Raw genomic sequence first — 24,039 nt, 5'->3', positions numbered from 1 at the left:
AAAGGGGTTTAGGGTTTAGTGGGTAGGGGCGTTAGCGTCGAGGTTTTAGTATGACGCTGCGTCGAGTCGCCACATATCCAGGCCAAACAACTATGCCTAGAATCCGTAAAAAGGATTCCCCTAAAGGGGAAAACACACACGCGCGCACACACACACACACACACACACACACGCGCGCACACACACACACGCGCGCACACACACACACACACACACACACACACACACACACACAATAGCCGGGGACTTTAACGCCTGGGCAGTGGACTGGGGCAGTAAGCAGACTAATGCACGAGGAAGAGAGCTGCTAGAAGCTCTTTCTACACTAGATGTAGTCTTGCTCAACAGTGGTGACACGCCGACCTACACCAAAGGTGACGCAAGCTCGATTGTAGACGTCACTTTTGTCAGTACCAGCCTTGCTAAAGGTAACACTAACTGGAAGGTTCTGGACATCTACACTGCCAGTGACCATCATGCGATACTCTGGGAAACGTCAAACGACCAGAACCTCCGGGGGCCTATCAAGCAATTTAACACCGTCGGTTGGAAGGTGAAATCTCTTGACCCAGAAGTATTGCTAACAGCCCTCGATAGTGATCCGATAGAGACTGGATGTGCAGAAGAACATACTAAGGCTCTGATGATGCGAGTAACACAAGCTTGTGATGCCAGTATGCCTCGCAAACGTGTTATGAATACAAGACCTGCGGTACACTGGTGGAATGATCATATCAGCAACCTCCGTAAAGAGTGTCATCGAAAGAGAAGAATATCACAGCGTGGCTATCAACGACCTTACTCTGCAGTGCTGATCGCAGAGTACAAAAAAGCTCGTCGTGAACTTAATAAGGCCATAAAAGAGAGCAAAAGAAGATGCTGGAAAGAGCTCATATACGAGGTCGACAAAGACGTGTGGGGTCGGCCGTATAAGGTGGTCATGACGCACCTGAAGAAACAACAAATGCCGTCACCTACGTGTCCCCAACTCCTTCAGAAAATCGTCACTGCGCTGTTTCCACAGCAACACAGTCTCAATTATCAGTCAACGCAAGATGAACTGGACGACATTCCACCTGTCACTGAAGAAGAATTGTTGAAGGCCTGTGATCGGGTAGGAAATAATAAAGCGCCGGGATTGGACGGAATCCCTAATATAGCCTTGAAAACCATTATAAAGGCAGCACCAACATTATTTCTAGACGCTTACAACGCATGTCTCAAGGAGGGGACTTTTCCTCGTAAGTGGAAACAGCAACGGTTAGTACTTTTACCTAAAGGAAAGAAACCGCCAGAAGAACCGTCATCTTACCGACCACTCTGCATGCTAGATACGGCGGGTAAGATATTTGAGCGTATCATCCATCAGCGAATAGATGCAGTAGTCGACCCACTCTTGGCAGACAACCAGTATGGATTCCGGAAAGGACGATCAACCCTGGACGCGATCAACCTGGTTGTCAATACGGCCAAAGAGGCAATCGCAGGAACTAGATGGAAGGGTGGAACGAAGAAGTACTGCCTGGTGGCTGCCTTGGACATCAAAAATGCTTTCAATTCCGCTAATTGGGACTGCATCATGCAAGCTCTCGACGAGAAGAACGTGCCAACATATCTTCGCAGACTAGTGATTAGCTATTTTACAGATAGAGTGCTGAAATACGATACAAAGAATGGTCCAAAAGAGTATGATATAACCGGTGGTGTGCCACAGGGCTCTGTTCTTGGTCCACTTCTGTGGAATATCATGTATGACGGGCTCCTGAGACTGAAGCTTCCAAGATGTGTCAAACTGGTAGCGTATGCGGATGATGTTGCCGCAGTGACCGTCGCCAAACACCTCGACGAGATTCAACATCTGTTTGACATCACTTTTGAGAAGATCAACCAGTGGATGGATACAGTAAATCTACAACTGGCCAAGCAGAAGACCGAAGCAGTGCTTATTACCAGCCGAAAAGAAGTTGAAACAATTAAGATTAATGTCGGTGACCGAGAAATCACATCACAACCATTTATCCGTTATCTGGGAGTGATGCTGGATGCACGACTCAACTTCAAACAGCAGGTGGAACATGTCAGTGCCAAAGCGTCAGTAGTGAGGGCTAGTCTCGCACGGCTGATGCCTAACATCGGAGGCCCAATGCAGAGCAGGAGGCTACTATTGTCATCAGTAGTCACATCAGTGCTCACTTACGGAATATCCATTTGGGCTGATGCACTGGAAACCCAAGAATCATGGAGAAAAGCTGGACCAATATACCGACAGAGTGCCCTACGAGTAGCTAGTGCCTTCCGCACTCTATCAGAAGAAGCAGTGTGCGTCATTGCTGGAACCCTACCTCTTAGAGTTCTAGCAGAGGAAAGACGGGCCCTTACCAACGAAAAGGTCAACTGCACTGAGCCCGGAAGAACTTAGAATTGAAGAACGGCAAAAGAGCATAGGCCGATGGCAACTACAATGGGATGCTGCAGAGAAGGGTAGGTGGACGCACCGTCTCATACCTCGGGTCGACATTTGGCTTAACCGGAATCACGGTGAGGTCAATTACTATCTTACGCAGATGTTGTCGGGACATGGGTGTTTTCGAGAGTATCTACACCGCTTTAAGCACGATGACTCTTCGGAGTGCCCGTCCTGCCCAGGAGCTGCTGAAGACGCGGAGCACGTCTTCTTTGTATGTCCTCGTTTCGATCCACAGCGTGAAGAACTGGAGAGGATCCTGAACCAGAGAATGCAACCAGATTCACTAGTAGAAGCAATGTTGTCATAAGAAGCTGCCTGGAACGCTACTAACACGTTTGCAACAGAAGTCCTTAAAGACTTGCGTTCCACCGAAAGAAAAAGAGCAAATAGCAGAAGATAGAAGGAAGATAGTTAACACCTTAGCCACCAGAAGGAAGAGCAGTAGCTAGATCCTCCCTTCACGAAGTAATGCCTGACGGCGGTTTCCATGAGGGATTAGAGGAAAGAAGGAAAAGGGGTTTAGGGTTTAGTGGGTAGGGGCGTTAGTGTCGAGTTAGTATGACGCTGCGTCGAGTCGCCACATATCCAGGCCAAACAGCTATGCCTAGAATCCGTAAAAAGGATTCCCCCCCCTACAAAAAAAAAACACACACACACACACACACACACACACACACACACACACACACAAGGTAAAATAACACCTTAGCTTCCAGAAGAAAGAGCAGTAGCTAGATCCTCCCCTCACGAAGTAATGCCTAACGGCGGTTTTCATGAGGGATTAGGGGAAAGAGGAAAAGGGGTTTAGGGTTTAGTGGGTAGGGGCGGTAGCGTCGAGTTTTAGTATGACACTGCGTCGAGTCGCCACATATCCAGGCCAAACAACTATGCCTAGAATCCGTAAAAAGGATTCCCCCCCCCCTTAAAACAAAAAAAAAACACACACACACACACACATACATACAGACACGGTGACATCACCGCGGAAATAATCAGGAAAGCTTCCTAGGACCTCAAAACGTCGAGATCTGATGAAAACTCGATTTTCGAAAAACGGGGTAAAAACAATAACTTCCCGATTTTTGAAAATTTCCAATTTTCTTAGCGGAAAGTTAAAAATTTTTCAAAGCTTAGCTGATTTTTTTGCTCAAAGAAGATAACAATAATTATAATTTAAAAGAAAAAAGAAGGAAATCGAATGATTTTTCACGAAATTACAGCTATTTGTTTATAAGCATTCGAGCGAAACCGCTTTTTTTTCATTGAAAAATTAATATCTCGTAAACTATTGGTCGTAGAAACATCGGGTTTGGCTCATTTTGTTCTGTATATAATTTTCAAAATTCCATCCGCAACATGTCTCGACTACTCTTACGTAGTTTCTAAGATATTTTAATCTAAAGCTCAACGCTAAAACGCTATTTTTTAAACATAAAAAAAGCAACACTTCCCACATACACAAAAATGTTCAAAATATTTTTCTTATTTAAAAAAAAAATATCAAAAATGAAAAAGAAAAAAATTTTCTGACAGTTTTAAAAAATTAGAACTAAAAAAAATTAAAATTGAAAATTAGCAGAAAAACATTTTTACTGCATTGATAAATTAAAAGCTTTTTAAATTAAAGTTTTACTAAAGAATAGAGATTTATATAATAAAATAAATATTATTTTAAATAAATAATAATAACGATAAAAACCCTTCTCAAGTCCAACTTAATATTTTCCGTGGGTAGACATCATTTGCCCACAATCCGATTACCCAGATCTAACATTGGACAAAATAATTTTACCAAGATTGCGTTTACCCAGATTTCTGAAACAAAGATTTCCTAACTTATAAATTTTTTAATATTTTAATCGTTATTGTTATTCCTGGATTAAAGGAAAGATAACGACTTTTAAATAGAAAATTTCATATGTTTTCCGTATTCAATGAAAAGGGTAGACATTATTTGCTCACAATCCAATTACCCAGATCTAACATTGGACATAATAATTTTACCAGAATTGCGCTTACCCAGATTTCTTAAACACAGTACATCGTTTACCCAGACATCCATTTACCCAGAGTTTCTCTTACCCAGGCATCCGTTAGCACAGAAGATCGTTTACACAGGCATCTATTCACACAGGTTTCTTTTACCCAGACAATTGAATTTTATCTTGGTAGTTTGATCCAATTATAGTAGATGGTGACAACATGATCAATTTATAGTTACTTTGAACTAAATAATAATAATCAAATGAATTAACCTTTAATGAATGTATTTTTAATTATTAAGATAATAAGAGTACACCTCAATAATAGTAATCTGATAAATAAATAAATAATGCACAGTATTTTTCTCGTGGCGGTTGAGATGGAAAATTATAATAATTGAGTTAAAGTTGGCCATCCACATGTTTCGTTGGTAGCTAGTAGAGGCGTGACAGAGTTTGTAGAACCGCTATAAATTAAGATTTAAAATTATTAAATGCTGAAAACTGCTTAAAGTAATAACACTGTTGATGGTGAAAGACTCCGGCATTTCAAATTTTCTTTTGGCTAGGCGGAAAACAGCAGTTATTTCTTTGGAAGAACTTTTATAATGGATTGTAACTTCTATCAATAGATGCATCCAAGCAGAAACTGAAATTACATAAAATGACTGAAAATTTTTTTTTTAAATCACTAAGCGAACCAATTTTTTATTTTTAATTATCAAAGCTTGAAACTACAAACAATATTTAAAACAATGACAAAAACTTTACAATCATCAATTAATTATTATTAGGGTCAGGAAGTTGGCAAAAGTCCTGGCTCTAATTATCATTATTATTATATTTACGTGTGCAGTATATTTGAACATTTAACACCAAAAATTCATCCGTGAATTATAATTATTTTAACTTCTCCATATACTTATATTAGTTGGCTATAGTTCCACAAGGTTATTTACTTATATTTTAATCCAATTCCCTCGGTCTCTTTGTGCTCTTCGCTCTACTAGGGCACATTTTCAGAAAGACTTGTTCATTGAGGGATTGCTTTGCTGAAAGACTGCCTCCAGGAGGTAAATTTGGTATTTCTTGATCAGTAAGAATACGTAGCAATTCCAGATAATCGAAACCGCCTTTGCCTTCTTGTTGTCTAATGATTTCTTTCATTCTCCTTTCGACGATCATTTCTAATTCGGCTTCCTTCTTTAATGCTTTAATATTCGGCTTGGGAGCCGCAGGGAATGTGACCAATACTATGCTCATATTGTCTCGGCTACACTGTGGTTGAAAACATCAAACATTATCGATTATTAAATTTTAGTTGCATGTTATAAGATTAAAAACAAGTTACTTTGAATAAATAAATAAATAATAATAAAAAAAAAAAAAAAAAACAAAAAAAAATTACCTTGTGAAGATAAGTATCAACAACTTGGTTATTAACAGCCTCTAAGTCGTCAGTGAGCAATAATCTGGAATTAATAAAATCACAAAGGTCTTGATTGGTCATAACGTCCCAAATGCCGTCACAGGCGAGTACTAAAAATTCGTCGTGCTCCATATCCCGATCTCGAACGAAAATTTCTGGTTCTGGTGAGACTAATTGCTCACATGGTCCCCGTCCTTCGATATTTTTATACTCATAATCACCTAGAGCACGTGATACAGCCAATGATCCATTAACACGTGCTAAAATCACGCTGCCACCTGCTGCTTGGATACGTTCTTTTTCGGCCGGCAACACGGGTTTGTGGTCTCGTGTAGAAAAAACAGGATTTCCTGCGCTGCACAGTACCGCTCTGGAGTCACCGCAGTTTGCGATATAAATGTGTTTCGGTGATATGAATGCACAAACAGCCGTTGATCCAGACATCTTTACTCGTTTCCAGTAGATCACGCATTTTGTGGTCAAACTTCAAGAAACCTAAATGTATACCCTTTATAACATTCTGAGATTTAAATTCCTCTGTGTCAACGATTGAGTCGAGTAAATGTTCCGAGCTAGGCGCGGAAGCTAATGCTCCAGAATGTCCGTCAATACCACAAAGAAACTCCAATCAGATAAATCACCCTCCAAGCCTGTGATTGCACAATGTGCGTCTTCCATTTCTATACGCCATCCTTGCATACTAGCGATTCCGTATTGCAAATTATTTCCCGAACCATGTTTGTTGTTTTTCTCAGTGTTTGGTGCGTTCAAAAACGCTCCCTTTTTTTTCATTCGAAGTGTATTCAAATAGTTGTTAGGCTTTGATTTTTTTTTTAAATGAACTACAGAAGACTCAGACAAGCTGTTACACGGAGAAAAAAGTATTGCTATTGTAGCGACTCAGTGGACCGTGAACGTAGTATTGTGATTACCTCAAAACAGTATTGTCATTTTCACAATATTTTAACCTGATATACTCAATACGGATTCTTATATTCACTTGCCGTGGTATGTGAATATGTTAAAACGTATTGTGATCATAAAGAAACGTTTCCTTACTACGGCGAAACGGATCGTGATTATCACGATCCACGACGCCTTCAGCGCCACCACGCATAACCAAGTCTGAAACTTACGAGTGGATTTGCTTACAATTTTGGTGATGAAATAGTGATAATTACATAAATTAGTGAATTAATAATAATAGCGATATAGATAATTGGGTTGTTGATAAATTACTTGAGTGAAATCTTGAAAATCTTGTGTCGATTTTTAAAGGCAAGTAAAGAAATAAATCTTCCTATGTTGACTATGTTAATGCTGTGCCCGTGGGTATTGTATATAATTCTTCTGCGTTTATAAGGAAAAACAATGTACATTATATATTGTATTAAATAAATAAAATTTTTGTTTTTATAAAAATCTTTTTTAGCATTAATGATTTGATCCCATACTGTTTTATACAAAAATATGGTATAGTATAAAATATATACAGTAATAAAGGAGTATAGATTAAATTAAAAAATTTTTTTCTTATGATAAAAATATTTGCCTCTTTTGAATGGATACTTCGATAATACAAATTTCTACACTAATAATAATAAAATTTGTAAAAATAAAAAAAAAGTCATATGAGATAAATTTCAACAGTACTGCTGTAAGTCATTATATTTAAATATATTTAAACATTTTTAAACCTAACCCAATTCTTGACTGTCATAATCTACACGAAAATTTTTAACTAATCAAGCTATAAAAGAAATTTTTATTCATGTTAATAACAATAATATACCAAAAAAATTAGTAAAACGGTTCATCCTACAGGCCATCCCTGCAACTTCCCGCTATTCCATACCTGGGCGCTTAAAATTATACTTATGACGTTTTTGAGATTTTTGAGCTCAAAATATAATTAATGTGATATTTTTAGCTCGCTGAGCTCAAAGAAATAGTATTTCTATGCATTTGAGCTCTTCGAGCTCAAAAGTCTGATAGAAATTTCATAGAACACTACTTTTAGAATTTTCAAACCACAATGACTTTTGAATGGATCAACCAATTTTCACGCGGTTGGCGGCATTTGACGCAGTTTTATCAGCCTCATAAAAAATTTTCGGGTTTTAATTGATCAAATCAAAAATTTCGGAGTAATTTCGAAGTAATTTCGAAAAAACACTTTTTTCGGTTTTCGTTCGTTTACGATATCTCTCGAACGAATTAACCGATTTCGACCAGCTTGGTAGCGATCGACGTGGTTTTTTATTTTCAAGAGCTGATTAGTTTTTGGAATCGATCCGTAAAGCCGTTTAAAAGTTATCAAAAAAAAAAAAATACATTTGAAAAAATTTTTAACTTCCCGCTAAGAAAATCGAAGATTTTCAAAAATCGGGAAGTTATTGTTTTCACCCCGTTTTGCAAAAATCAAGTTTTCATCAGATCTCGACGTTTGAAGGTCACAGAAAGCTTCCCTGACTATCCCCGCAAGGTTGTCACGGTGTCTGTATGTATGTATGTGTGTGTGTGTGTGTGTGTGTGTGTGTGTGTGTGTGTGTGGGTGTGTGTGTGTGTGTGTGTGTGTGTGTGTGTGTGTGTGTGTGTTTTTTTTTTTATCTTAGGGGGGGGAATCCTTCTTACGGATTCCAGGCATAGTTGTTTGGCCTGGATATGTGGCGACTCGACGCAGTGTCATACTAAAACTCGACCCTAACGCCCCTACCCACTAAACTCTAAACCCCTTTTCTTCTTTTCTCTAATCCCTCATGGAAACCGCCGTGAGGCATTACTTCGTGAAGGGAGGATCCAGCTACCGCTATTCCTTCTGGTGACTAAGGTGTTATTTTTCCTTCTTTCTAGTTTCTGTCATTTGCTCTTTTTCTTTCAATGGAACGCAGCTCTGTAAGCACTTCTGTGGCAAAAGTGCTTGTAGCGTTCCAAGCAGTTTGATTCGACAACATTGCATCTACTATTGTCTCTGGTTGGATTCTCCAGTTCAGGATCCTCTCTAACTCCTCACGCTGAGGATCGAAACGTGGACACACAAAGAAAACGTGCCTTGCGTCCTCAATAACCCCTGGACAAGACGGGCACTCCGGAGAATCGTCGTGCTTAAAGCGGTGCAGATACTCTCGAAAGCACCCATGTCCTGACAACATCTGCGTTAGGTAATAGTTGACTTCACCATGGTTTCGGCTCAGCCAAACGTCGATCTTTGGTATGAGGCGGTGTGTCCATCTTCCTTTTGCTGCGGCGTCCCACTCAAGTTGCCATCGCGAGATGCTGTGCTGCCGTTCTTCTGTTCTTAGTTCTTCAGCGCTCAGTGTAGTTGACCTCTTTCGATGGTAAAGGGCCCGTCTTTCTTTAGCTAAGACTCTAAGCGGCAGAGTTCCAGAAATGACGCACACTGCTTCCTCTGATATTGTTCGGAAGGCGCTGGCGACTCTTAGCGCGCTCAGTCGGTAAACCGGACATGCTTTCCTCCATGATTCTTGGGTCTCAAGTGCGTCGGACCAAATGGATATCCCATACGTGAGGACCGATGTAACTACTGATGATAGCAATAACCTCCTTGTCTGCTTCGGGCCACCGATGTTGGGCATCAATCGTACTAGGTTAGCCACTACTGCTGATGCTTTGGCGGTCACGTGTTCAACTTGTTGTTTGAAGTTAAGTCGGGAATCGAGCATCACTCCCAGATATCGAATGAATGGTTGGGATGTGATTTCTTGGTCTCCGACGTTTAAATTGATCGTTTCCACCACTTTTCTGCGAGTGATAAGTACAGCCTCGGTCTTCTGTTTAGCCAGTTGTAGGTTTACTGTGTCCATCCACTGGTTAATTCGCTCAAAGGTGATCGTGAACATATGATTTATCTCATCAATATGCTTGGCGACGATTACTACGGCTACGTCGTCCGCGTACGCTACCAGTTTGACATTTCTTGGTAGTTTCAGTCTCAGCAATCCGTTGTACATGATATTCCAGAGAAGTGGACCGAGAACAGAACCCTGCGGGACGCCTCCAGTAACATCATACTTCTTTGGACCATTCTTCGTGTCATATCTAAGGACTCTATTCGTGAAGTAGCTAGCGACTATCCTTCGTAGATATCCTGGTACGTTCATCTCTTGAAGAGCTTGCATGATGCGATCCCAGTTGGCGGAGTTGAAGGCATTTTTGATGTCTAGGGTTGCCACCAGACAATATTTCTTCGTTCCACCCTTCCATCTGGTACCGGCGATTGCGTCTTTGGCTATACCGACAACCAGGTTGATTGCGTCCAGGGTTGATCGTCCTTTTCGAAATCCGTACTGATTGTCTGCTAATAGTGGATCGACAACTGCTTCTATCCTTTGGTGGATTATACGTTCGAGTATCTTACCGGCTGTATCCAACATGCAGAGTGGACGATAAGATGACGGTTCTTCCGGTGGCTTTTTTCCTTTAGGAAGTAGTACCAGCCGTTGTTGTTTCCACTTCCGAGGACAAATCCCTTCCTTCAAGCAGATGTTGTAGACATCGAGGAATAACGCTGGCGCTGCTTTAATAGATGTTTTCAAGGCAATATTAGGGATTCCGTCCAATCCCGGCGCTTTATTATTCCCGACGCGGTTACAAGCTTCCATCAGTTCTTCTTTCGTCACAGGTGGGATATCATTCAGTTCGTCTTGTGTCAACAGGTAGTTGAAAACGCGCTGTCGTGGAAACAGTGCAGTCACGATCTTCTGTAGGAGTTGAGGACACGTAGGAGACGGCATTGGCTGGTATTTCAAGTTTGCCATGACTACCTTGTAAGGTCTGCCCCACAAGTCTTTGTCCACCTCGTTGATTAGATCTTTCCAGCAGTTCTTCTTGCTATCCTTGATGGCTTTGTTTAAGTCTCGACGAGCTTTCTTGTATTCTGCGACTAGTTCCGCTGAGTCAGGCCGCCGATAACCACGCTGAGATATTCTTCTTTTCTTGAGACACTCTTTCCGTAGGAAGCTGATGTGTTCGTTCCACCAGTGCACCGAAGGTCTTTGGTTCATGCCCCGTTTACGAGGCATGCAGGTGTCGCAAGCCTGGGTCACTCTCATCATCAAGTCCTTGGTCATTTCTTCTGCAGATCCAGTAGTAAGCGGTTCACTATTTAGGGCAGCTACTAGAGCACCTGGGTCAAAGGATTTCACCTTCCACCCAACGATGTCAAGTTTCTTAGCCGGTCTTCTAGGATTCTGGTCCTTTGATACTTCCCAGAGAATCGCATTGTGATCGCTGGCCGTGTAGATCTCCATCACCTTCCAGTCGTAGTTTCCTCTGATGAGGCTGCTGCTGACAAAAGTAAGATCCACAATAGAACTTGCGTCTCTAGTGTACGTCGGCGCATCACCGCTGTTTAACAATACTACATCTAACGTAGAAAAAGCTTCCAGTAGTTCTTTACCTCGAGCGTTGGTGTGTTTGCTGCCCCGTTCCACTGCCCAGGCGTTGAAGTCTCCAGCTATTGCCACTGGGTAGTACTGCTTCGCGTCCTCCGTCAGTCGATCCAGAAAGTCCATGAATTCAACAATAGTGAGGCTAGGTGGTGTGTAGCAGCTGTAAAAGCGGATGCCATCTACCGATGCTGCTACAAAGCCGGCGCTGCCATTGTTAACGACACTCTGGAAGGGGAGCTTGTGACAGGACCATATGACAGCTTTTTTGGTGCAGTCAGTTTCCCATGGTTGGCCGCCGAGGTGTTTATACGGTTCCGATATAAGCACAAGGTCAAGGTTCTGTTCACGTACTGTCTGCATGAGCAAATCATGTGCCGCTTCACAGTGATTGATGTTTAGCTGCAGTATTCTCATTTTCGTTTATCAGTTATCTTCTTGAGTGCCTCTTGGTATACTGGGCATCTGCTTGTGCCGGCATGATGGGCGTTATTCTCTGTACCGGATTGATCCGCACACAGTGCGCATTTAGCAGGCTTATTACATTCGGCGATTTTGTGTCCCTCTTCTCCACATTTAATGCAAAGTTTGGAGCGGTCGACTTTACTTGTGCACTGAACCGCACGGTGTCCAAAATGCCAGCATTTATAACATCGGACTGGTCTTAGTACTGTTCTAATACGACAATTGGTCCAGCCGATCCTAATCTTACCGTGTTCTCCTACCACTTTCTGCGCTACCGTTGCTGCCAGAGTCACCGACGCAATTTGTGTTCTGCTACGTAAGACCTTACGAATTTTAATGGCCTCTACTGTTATACCACAATCGTTTCCAGCTGCCTCTTGTAAAGCTGTTAGAATGTCATCTTTAGTTGTAGTATCGTCAATATCGCGAATTTCCAGGTCTTCTTCAGGTCCTGTACTAATGACATTTGCGTCCTCCTTAAGTATTCCCGCGATAGTCTTCTGCAGGTCTTTACCTCTATCACTACTGCCTTTCGACAGCGTGATGAGAATGTTCCCTGTCGCGGTCCTGCGTATCTTCTCGACTGTGTTGCGGACCTGATCTGGGCGAACGTCCGCCTTGATCCGTGTAAGTATTTCAGAATACTTATCTTTGTTCGCTGGACGGATAATAAGTGCCTCCGGTCTCGTTGCTGTTCTTCTTGGCTTCTGGTTCGGCTTCGGTGGAGGCACCAGAGGTTTTTCTGGGAGCAGTTTCTTGCGCTCCTTCTTCTTGTCCTTTCTGGACTGCACCTTTTCTGGACTGCACCCAGCCTGGCTTCTTGTTCTGTTCACAAGAGTTTTGTGGAAGATCCTTAACCACTTCCTGCTTCTTGATGGGATGACCAGGTCCAACGTCTTTCAGCTTCTTGGGAGTATGAAAAGCTCCGCCTTCGGGAGAACGAATTTTTCTTTTCAACTTCCTCAGGATGCGGCCGTCTTGGTCAAAGGATTCAGTCTCTGCCGTTGTGATAGTTTCACTTTCTTCTTCAGCGACTGATTCTCCGTCACCTTCGGCTCCAGTGTCCATCGCTTCTTCAACAACCACTTGACTGTTTCTCTCCGATGTAGCACAAGGGGTGCGGTGTAATGATGAGCGCCATTCTTCGTCCAGTTTCTTGAATCTTCCAAGAGCATTGACTACACCGGTTGTCTTGGTCTTTATCTCCTTGTGGATATTGACCTTAGTTTGGACAAACTCTTGCAGCTCAATGGTCAGCTTCTCAAGGCGCTCCAACGCTTGCGTTCTCTTCATGTCAGCGCTTGCTTCAATCGCTGCTTGTTGAGCATGAAGCCCGTTTCTATTCATGTTTGTTTCCTGTAACGTACTCATACTTTTTTGATTTACCAGCGCATCGTACGGAGTGGAGCGGGTTGCCATAACTAGGAACGGGTGTACCCTCGGAGATAGTACTCCTACCCCAGTTCCCTGAGGCCTAGCCGACACTTAGCCAGTCCCGGAATACACGGACGGACTAGACTCGCTCGGAGCGGTGAAGATTCCGATCTCTAACACTCACTGCGTACTTCCTGATCAAGGCCCGAAGTGGCTGGCTCCTGATCCACTGCTGCAACTTTCACCTCGGCAGAGCAAGCTCACATCAGCCATGGCCTGCATCGTCGGAAACTACGATACAGGTTCCGGACACTCCCAGTGAGTTACAGCAGGAACCAATCGTCTTGCTAGGTCAGTTAGTGTGACCAACCCATTAAAGGGGAGTTTTGTCCACGGGAGCTTATTTTGTTTGGTTATTTTGCTTGGCTCCTACCCGCTGTACCTCATCAACTAAGAGATTAAGTGTCATCCAAGGACAGCGAGCGTTCTCCCATCCGCTCGGGGAGACGCGCCCGGTAGCAGTATCTCTTCTGCCCCGAGTGTGTGTGTGTGTGTGTGTGTGTGTGTGTGTGTGTGTGTGTGTGTGTGTGTGTGTGTGTGTGTGAAAGTATGTGAACCGCTTATAACTTTTGAACTGCTTGACCGATTTCATCGCTGTTGGTGCCATTCGAAAGGGCTTGACTAAACTTAGATTTTGAAAACTATTTCGACTGATTCAGATCAATAGATTTTGAGGAATATTCAAAAAACTGAAAAAAAAATTTTTTTCAAATGTGGTTTTTTTTGAATAACTTTTAAACGGCTAAAAGGTTCGATCCAAAAACTAATCAGCTCTTAACCTTAAAAAACCACGTCGATCGCCACCAGTCCGGTCAAAATCGGTTGATTTGTTCGAGAGATATCATGAACGAAAGAAAACCGAAAAAAGTGTTTTTTCGGAATAACTCAAAAATTCCTAGCGCGATCAATTTAAAATTTAAGATTTTTTGTGAGGCTTAAAAAACTGCGTCGAATGCTTCTAACCGCGTAAAAATCAGTTTATTCATTCAAAAGTTATTGTGGTTTAAAATTTCAAAAAATAGTGTCATCAAATCTCTATCAGACTTTTGAGCTCGAAGAGCTTTAAAGCATAAGAAAGCAATCTGTTTGAGCTAGGAGAGCTCAAAATAACCCATAAATTGTATTTTTGAGCTTGAAGAGCTCAATAACGTCAATGGTGCAATTTTAAGCGCCTAAGTATGGAATTAGCGGGAAATGCAGGGATGGCTTTTAGGGTCAACGTTTTCCTAATTTTTTTTCTTAGTTTTTTTAAGATTTCTCAAAATCTACTGATCCGAATCGGTCCAAATCATTCTCAAAATCTAAGTTCGGCAAATTTCTTTCAAATGGCACCAACCGCGATAAAATCGGAAGAGCCGTTCAAAAGTTATGAGCGGTTCACATACTTTCGCGCGCGCACACACACACACACACACACACACACACACACACACACACACACACACACACACACACTCGGGACAGAAGAGATACTGCTACCGGGTGCGTCTTCCCGAGCGGATGGGAGAACGCTCGCTGTCCTTGGATGACACTTAATCTCTTAGTTGATGAGGTACAGCGGGTAGGAGCCAAGCAAAATAACCAAACAAAATTAGCTCCCGTGGACAAAACTCCTCTTTAATGGGTTGGTCACACTAACTGACCTAGCAAGACAATTGGTTCCTGCTGTAACTCACTGGGAGTGTCCGAAACCTATATCGTAGTTTCCGACGATGCAGGCCACGGCTAATGTGAGCTTGCTCTGCCGAGGTGAAAGTTGCAGCAGTGGATCAGGAGCCAGCCACTTCGGGCCTTGATCAGGAAGTACGCAGTCAGTGTTAGAGATCGGAATCTTCACCGCTCCGAGCGAGTCTAGTCCGTCCGTGTATTTCGGGACTGGCTAAGTGTCGGCTAGGCCTCAGGGAACTGGGGTAGGAGTACTATCTCCGAGGGTACACCCGTTCTTAGTTATGACAACCCGCTCCACTCCGTACGATGCGCTAGTCAATCAAAAAAGTATGAGTAAACCACAGGAAACAAACAAGAGTGGAAACGGGCTACATGCCCAATAAGCAGCAATTGAAACGAGTGCTGAAATGAAGCGGTCACAAGCGTTGGAACGCCTAGAGAAACTGACCAGCGAGTTTAATGTTTTCGTTCAGTCAAAGGTCATTATCCACAAGGAGATAAAAAAACAAGACGACTAGTGTAGCGAATGCACTTCAACGTTTCAAAAAACTGGACAAAGAATGGCGCTCATCATTACACCGCACCCCTTGTGCTACATTAAAGAGAAACAGTCAAGTGGTTGTTGAAGAAGCGATGGACACTGGAGCCGAAGGTGACGGAGAATCAATCGCTGGAGAAGAAAGTGAAACTATCACAACGGCAGTGACTGAATCCTTTGACCAAGACGGCCACATCCTGAGGAAGTTGAAAAGAAAAATTCGTTCTCCCGAAGGCGGAGCTTTTCATACTCCCAAGAAGCTGAAAGACCTTGGACCTGGTCATCCCATCAAGAAGCAGGAAGTGGTTAAGGATCTTCCACAAAACTCTGGTGAACAGAACAAGAAGCCAGGCTAGGAAAAGGTGCAGTCCAGAAAGGACAAGAAGAAGGAGCGCAGGAAACTGCCCCCAGAAAAACCTCTGATGCCTCCACCGAAGCCGAACCAGAAGCCGAGAAGAACAGCAACGAGACCGGAGGCACTTATTATCCGTCCCGCGAACAAAGATAAGTATTCTGAAATACTTACACGGATCAAGGCGGACGTTCGCCCAGATCAGGTCCGCAACACAGTCGAGAAGATACGCAGGACCGCGACAGGGAACATTCTCATCACACTGTCGAAAGGCAGTAGTGATAGAGGTAAAGACCTGCAGAAGACTATCGCGGGAATACTTATGGAGGACGCAAATGTCATTAGTACAGGACCTGAAGAAGACCTGGAAATTCGCGATATTGACGATACTACAACTAAAGATGACATTCTAACAGCTTTACAAGAGGCAGCTGGAAATGATTGTGGTATTACAGTAGAGGCCATTAAAATTCGTAAGGTCTTACGTAGCAGAACATAAATTGCGTCGGTGACTCTGGCAGCAACGGTAGCGCAGAAAGTGGTAGGAGAACATGGCAAGATTAGGATCGGCTGGACCAATTGTCGTATTAGAACAGTACTAAGACCAGTCCGATGTTATAAATGCTGGCATTTTGGACACCGTGCGGTTCAGTGCACAAGTGAAGTCGAACGCTCCAAACTTTGCATTAAATGTGGAGAAGAGGGACACAAATTCGCCGAATGTAATGAGCCTGCTAAATGCGCACTGTGTGCGGATCAATCCGGTACAGAGAATAACGCCCATCATGCCGGCACAAGCAGATGCCCAGTATACCAAGAGGCACTCAAGAAGATAACTGATAAACGTAAATGAGAATACTGCAGCTAAACATCAACCACTGTGAGGCGGCACATGATTTGCTCATGCAGACAGTACGTGAACAGAAGCTTGACCTTGTGCTTATATCGGAACCGTATAAACACCTCGGCGGCCAACCATGGGAAACTGACTGCACCACAAAAGCTGTCATATGGTCCTGTCGCAAGCTCCCCTTCCAGAGTGTCGTTAACAATGGCAGCGCCGGCTCTGTAGCAGCATCGGTAGATGGCATCCGCTTTTACAGCTGCTACGCACCACCTAGCCTCACTATTGTTGAATTCATGGACTTTATGGATCGACTGACGGAGGACGCGAAGCAGTACTACCCAGTGGCAATAGCTGGAGACTTCAACGCCTGGGCAGTGGAACGGGGCAGCAAACACACCAACGCTCGAGGTAAAGAACTACTGGAAGCTTTTTCTACGTTAGATGTAGTATTGTTAAACAGCGGTGATGCGCCGACGTACACTAGAGACGCAAGTTCTATTGTGGATCTTACTTTTTTCAGCAGCAGCCTCATCAGAGGAAACTACGACTGGAAGGTGATGGAGATCTACACGGCCAGCGATCACAATGCGATTCTCCGGGAAGTATTAAAGGACCAGAATCCTAGAAGACCGGCTAAGAAACTTGACATCGTTGGGTGGAAGGTGAAATCCTTTGACCCAGGTGCTCCAGCTGCCCTAAATAGTGAACCGTTTACTACTGGATATGCAGAAGAAATGACCAAGGACTTGATGAAGAGAGTGACCCAGGCTTGCAACACCTGCATGCCCCGTAAACGGGGCATGAACCAAAGACCTTCGGTGCACTGGTGGAACGAACACATCAGCTTCCTACGGAAAAAGTGTCTCAAGAAAAGAAGAATATCTCAGCGTGGTTATCGGCGGCCTGACTCAGCGGAACTAGTCGCAGAATACAAGAAAGCTCGTCGACATTTAAACAAAGCCATCAAGGATAGCAAGAAGAAGTGCTGGAAAGAGCTAATCAACGAGGTGGACAAAGACTTGTGGGGTAGACCTTACAAGGTAGTCATGGCACACCTGAAATATCAGCCAATGCCGTCTCCTACGTTTCCTCAACTCTTACAGAAGATCGTGACTGCGCTGTTTCCACGACAGCGCGTTTTCAACTATCTGTTGACACAGGACGAACTGAATGATATCCCACCTGTCACGAAGAAGAACTGATGGAAGCTTGTTACCGCGTCGGGAATAATAAAGCACCGGGATTGGACGGAATCCATAATATTGCCTTGAAAACATCTATTTAAGCAGCGCCAGCGTTATTCCTCGACGTCTACAACATCTGCTCGAGGGAAGGGATTTTTCCTCGGAAGTGGAAACAACAACGGCTGGTACTACTTCCTAAAGGGAAAAAGCCACCGGAAGAACCGTCATCTTATCGTCCACTCTGCATGCTGGATACAGCTGGTAAGACACTAGAACGTATAATCGACCAAAGGATAGAAGCAGTTGTCGATCCACTCTTAGCAGACAATCAGTACGGATTTCGGAAAGGACGATCAACCCTGGACGCGATCTACCTGGTTGTCGGTATAGCCAAAGACGCAATCGCCGGTACCAGATGGAAGGGGGGAACGAAGAAATATTGCCTGGTTGCAACTTTAGACATAAAAAATGCCTTCAACTCCGCCAACTGGGATTGCATCATGCAAGCCCTTCAAGAGATGAACGTACCAGGATACCTACGAAGGATAGCGCTAGCAACTTCACAAATAGAGTCCTGAGATGTGACACGAAGAATGGTCCAAAGGAGTATGATGTTACTGGAGGTGTACCGCAGGGTTCTGTTCTCGGTCCACTTCTTTGGAATGTCATGTACAACGGATTGCTGAGACTGAAACTACCAAGAAATGTCAAACTGGTAGCGTACGCGGACGACGTAGCCGTAGTAATCGTCGCCAAGCATCTTGATGAGATAAAACATATGTTCGCTATCACCTTCGAGCGAATTAACCAGTGGATGGACACAGTAAATCTACAACTGGTTAAACAGAAGACCAAGGCTATACTTATCACTAGCAGAAAAGTGGTGGAAACGATCAATCTAAACGTCGGAGACCAAGAAATCACATCCCAACCATTCATTCGATATCTGGGAGTAATGCTCGATGCCCGACTTAACTTCAAACAACAAGTTGAACACGTGACCGCCAAATTATCAGCAGTAGTAGCCAACCTAGTACGATTGATGCCCAACATCGGTGGCCCGAAGCAGACAAGGAGGTCATTGCTATCATCAGTAGTTACATCGGTCCTCACATATGGTATATTTATTTGGGCCGACGCACTTGAGATCCAAGAATCATGGACGAAAGCATGTCCAGTTTACCGACTGAGCGCGCTAAGAATAGCCAGCGCCTTTCGAACGATATCAGAGGAAGCAGTGTGTGTCATTTCCGGAACTTTGCCGCTCGGAGTCCTAGCTGAGGAAAGACGGAACCTTTACCATCAAAAGAGGACAACCGCACAAAGTGCCGAGGAACTTAGAGCTAAAGAACGGCAGAACAGCATCGCACGATGGCAATCGCAGTGGGACGCCGCGACAACAGGGAGATGGTCACACCGTCTCATACCGAAGATCGACGTTCGGCTAAATCGAAGTCATGGCGAGGTCAATTACTATCTAACGCAGTTGTTGTCAGGACATGGATGTTTTCGGAAGTATCTTCACCGCTTCAAGCATGATGATTTACTGGAGTGCCCGTCCTGCCCAGGAATCAATGAAGACGCGGAGCACGTTTTCTTTGAGTGCCCACGATTTTACCCACAGCGAGATGAGCTGGAGATGATCCTAAAGAAGAAAATCCAACCAGAGACAATAGTAGAAGCAATGTTGTCATCAAGAGCCTCCTGGAACGCCATCAGCACATTTGCAACAGAAGTCCTCATAGACTTGCGTTCCATCGAAAGAAGAAGAGCAAATGACAACAACTAGAAGAAAAGTAAAATAACACCTTAGCTACCAGAAGAAAGAGCAGTAGCTAGATCCTCCCCTCATGAAGTAATGCCTAACGGTGGTTTCCATGAGGAATTAGGGGAAAGAGGAAAAGGGGTTTAGGGTTTAGTGGGTAGGGGCACTAGCGTCGAGTTTTAGTATAACACTGCGTTGAGTTGCCACATATCTAGGCCAAACAACTATGCCTAGAATCCGTAAAAAGGATTCCCCCCCCCCTTAAAACAAAAAAAAAAAAAAAAAAAAAACACACACACACACACACATAGTGACAACCTCGCGGGAGCAATCAGGGAAGCTTCCTATGACCTTCAAACGTCAAGATCTGATGAAAACTCGATTTTTGCAAAACGGGGTGAAAACAATAACTTCCTGATTTTTCAAAATCTTCGATTTTCTTAGCAGGAAGTTCAAAATAATAATCTGCAATAAAATATAATTAATATTTAATTCAAGACAACTAATTATCTATAAGCTATAGCAATATTGACACTCGATATCCGAATCCATGTGGATCGTGATAATCACGATCCACTAGATTGGGCATATGCGTATCTAAAGTATAGTCATGCGGGGATCGTGATCATCACTATACTGTATCGTGGTAATAGCAATACTTTTTTCTCCGTGTAGAAAATGTTTCAGTAGCGGAAGTTTGTAATTTATTTTCGATAAATTCTTGCGACCCGTGTCGAAGATATGCTGGAAGAGTTCTACTAGTCATACTAGTCATACTAGTCATACCACTAGTCATACTAGTCATACTAGTCATACGAATCAATGAACTTAAACTAGTCGTATCCACTCTTATTGGTACAGCAGATATCAGAATTGTCTTCATTCTTGATAAATCATATTAGTTTTTAGGATTAGATTTTTTTAGAAAGCGAATCTTAGATAACTTAGATGACTTTTCTGCAATAGTTTTAACAGCACAAGGTTCCGACGCAGTAATGTTATTTTTCTGTATCCCATTTTCAAAAAAAGCTTCATGAATTGTATTAGAAGGATGAATAAGTGGTCTCGAGACAGTTTCACTAATTTCTGGTATTTCAATAGAGGTGGATGATTTTTTGTCATTTGTGATAAATCTAATTTCTTCAATTGTTTACATGAATTCCTTGATTTATTTTTCTTTCTTTCTCTCTTTTTTTTGTAGCCAGGTATTGATGGTAACTTTTCCAGTGCTTAAACGTGAATCAATTTTATTTGTAATGTTTTCCAAGTGTTTTAATGATTTATGGATATCAGCTGTTTCTCCGTTTTTTCTTATATCGAGAATTGAGGGATCAGGTTCGTCTTTAATTAAATTAAGTTCACAGTCCTTAATTAATTTTTTGAAAGTGTATTGCAACTCTTCAAAACATTTCGGAAATATTTTTAGAAACTCTTTCACTGTTAACCGTGGTCTAAATCATCCTGAGTCTTTCTAATGTAATTACACCGATCAATAAGGTATTGAGGTGTGTGTTTTTTCGTCGGCAATCCTTTGTCTAATCGAGAATAATTCATTCCTTCGTCTATTACAATTTTTTCCATTCCATCTCATGAAAAACAATTATCTTTTAGATACTTATATATAAATAAACCGATGAATATAACTAATAATGATATTTAAATGCAATACTTACCAATAAGTTTTCAGACAATAGGGTGAACTCCTCCCAGCTTTGTCTTATTGTGTCGGTGGAAACTTTCGGGCCCTCCAGTACTTCTAGTGTTTAAATTAAAAACACTAACATGCTCTGGATGTGTTAACTAGGTATCTTTAAAATAGTCATGGAACTTTAAAATATTACTATCTATCTTTTTTACTTTATTCATTTCTTCTTCCAAGCATCGGGAAGCTTCTTCGAAGTGTTTAGAAGGCAAAAGTGGTACGCTGAGATTAGGGTGTGCCAAAATGTAACTTCCGTGGAGAACCTTTTAGAATTGGAAATTTGAGTTCCACTTTCAACAGCAGCTGTGTTTGGGCATTTCTTGAGATATTTCAGGGTGAGAGGATTCTTTTAATTACTTATAGGATTTTTAACAGGAGATTTAATTGGGCACTTCCGGCCAAATTTTGAATTTTCACCGGAAATGCCCAAACTAAGCTTCTGTTAAAAAATTATATGAAAATCAAATACATCGTCTCACACCAAAATATCTCAGGAAATGCCCAAACGCAGCCGCTGTTAAAAGCGGAATTCAAAATTCCAATTTTAAAGGGTTCTCCACGGGAGTTACATTTTGGCACACCCTAGCTGAGATACATGGATAATACGCTGTCAACAACTTTGATTTTCAACTTTTGCCACCTCCTTATCACCGCCTATATTATAATTGTTATTAATTATTATTATTATAATTATTAATAAAAAATTTTTTTCTTAAAAATAGAAAAGTAATGAAATTAAATAATAAATTAGATGACCATAATTTTTACATCCAAGTAAGTATTAAAATTTTTCATATTAATATATTTGTATATATTTTTATTTTTATATATATTTGTATTTGTTGTATATATTTGTATAATTGTATATATAGTTTTATATATTTATCAGAAAATATTTTATGAAACAAAACGTTTTAATAATTCCAAAAAAATGTGCAATAAATAAACGATAAATTTAATGAAAAAAAGATAAAGATCAATTAAAGCAAAATTGAGAACATAAAAAGTATAAAAAATAATCAATTGCTTTGAAACTGTTACACTCACCTGCACAAAATGAAAAAAACAACCATGAAATTTCTTTTTCTTTCAGAACTTCAACATTACTTGTTAACCAATTAAATATCGTCACGTATGTACCAGTATCCTGATTTTCAGTTAAAATTATAGCACCAGCATGATACTGAAAAAATTATTATAATATATAAAATATAATTTTTACTCTTTACAAATTTAAAACAAATTCTAAACATATTAAAAGTAAAAAATTACTTCTTTTTTGTATTTAAAATGAATAGTATAGATTTGTTGTATACATGGTTTCGACACATATTCTAAAAATAAAAAAAAATTTTCAGCTGTAAGTATAAAATTAATTCAAGAAATAAATATTCACCGAAAATGTCCCATCTGTGAAAAGTTCGTTGCTCTTAGCAAATCCAGTTAGTAGTTTATCCGAAGTAAATATCAGAACAGAGCTCCGTCCAGCTACTAGATAAACTTTGATGACAGACGTAGCATTCAATGATTGAGACAACTCTAACAGAGTTTTTGGAATGACGATTGGTGGACGATTTTTTGCACTCTCTCTGGATAAAATAGCGGAAAGAGATTGGTAGCGATTTCAAGATAACTGAAATTGAGAAAATAATATTCACTAATTATTTATTCAATGCTCTTATTAATATAAATATATCTTGGAGTTTTTATTGAATTACTCGCGACAAACATCGTTAAAAATATCGATCAGTTGGTCGTGACTTGTACGACACCGCTCTTTCATGGTATCAATCATATCCAGCCATTCACTGATTGTATGGTCTGGCATATCTTCATGTGAGCCAATAATTTCAAAATGATCATCTGTTACACTTTTCATATCATCAGTTGAAAATACATCAATAACAAATTTAACTCTCGCGGAACACACATAAGTTTTTCTTTTTGAGCATCGATATATATAATCACTATCATAATCCCGAGCGTACTTGTAGCCATTATGAAACAATAAAAATGAATCTTTTTTTTTACCAGGTATAATTCTCATTATGTAAAATTTTTAAATTAATGACAAACTTAAATGTTACTCCAAGTTAAAAATTAAAAATAATTTTATCTTGTTTCTAGGCAACGACTATCGCAACTATAAATAAAGTTTTTTGAATATATTTAAACAAAAGACAAAAATAAAAAATATATTCTACATCAACAAGTATTAATCGTCCACATAAAATTCAAAATTGTGGGCTTGAAAAATTTCTTTCATCATATTTAAAATAAAAAAAAAAATTTCAAAGATGATGATGCATTTTAAAAATCAATTCTATAGATTTCGGAGCTCAAAGAGCTCCACAATTGACAAATGACAAAATACTTGTTGAGCTCAAAGTGTTTTTTTAAGACTGTAACGAGTCTTAATTCTAAGACCTGTAACAGCTCTTTCTTTGAAAGACATGAAAAATAGCTCTTTAAAATCCAATATTGCCTGGAAACAGTTGATACTTCAAAATATGTTTAAAATTAATTAAAAATCGAATTGTAGTGACATTGATTTGTTTTAAGTGAAAACAAAAAAAAATGTTACCTTAGTAACAAAACATTCTGCAACTGAAAGTCATTAAACGTAGTATAAAAGATGTATTACCCAAAAGAGTGCGTTTGGCACAGAATCAAACGCCGCTGTAAGTTACTTTCAATAAATTTATACATACGTATATATTTTTTTTTCTAATTAAATTAATAATCAGAATAATTATTTTGTTTCTTTTCACGGACGTTTGCCGAAGATGAAATGATTG

At 41.0% G+C, this 24,039-nt stretch overlaps 1 protein-coding gene, 1 long non-coding RNA gene and 1 pseudogene across 14 annotated transcripts in view; all 3 read right to left on the bottom strand.

Moving 5' to 3' along the window:
• Positions 1 to 24,039, bottom strand: part of LOC123261717 (potassium voltage-gated channel protein Shaker) — a 1,350,734-nt gene that overhangs the window by 802,529 nt on the left and 524,166 nt on the right. The window lies entirely within an intron of this gene.
• On the bottom strand, positions 5,188 to 8,271 carry LOC123261726 (annotated as a pseudogene).
• Positions 20,022 to 21,647, bottom strand: LOC123261745. The gene is made up of 3 exons (XR_006508749.1): positions 21,213 to 21,647; positions 20,338 to 21,125; positions 20,022 to 20,294 (listed from the first exon to the last, which is right to left on the bottom strand). It is a non-coding gene; the product is annotated as an uncharacterized LOC123261745 (long non-coding RNA).

The sequence above is a fragment of the Cotesia glomerata genome, linkage group LG3 (genome assembly GCF_020080835.1).
Source record: "Cotesia glomerata isolate CgM1 linkage group LG3, MPM_Cglom_v2.3, whole genome shotgun sequence".
Classification (NCBI taxonomy): Eukaryota; Metazoa; Arthropoda; class Insecta; order Hymenoptera; family Braconidae; genus Cotesia; species Cotesia glomerata.
Note: the sequence above shows the minus strand (reverse complement) of the source record. Positions and strands in the feature narration are given on the sequence as shown.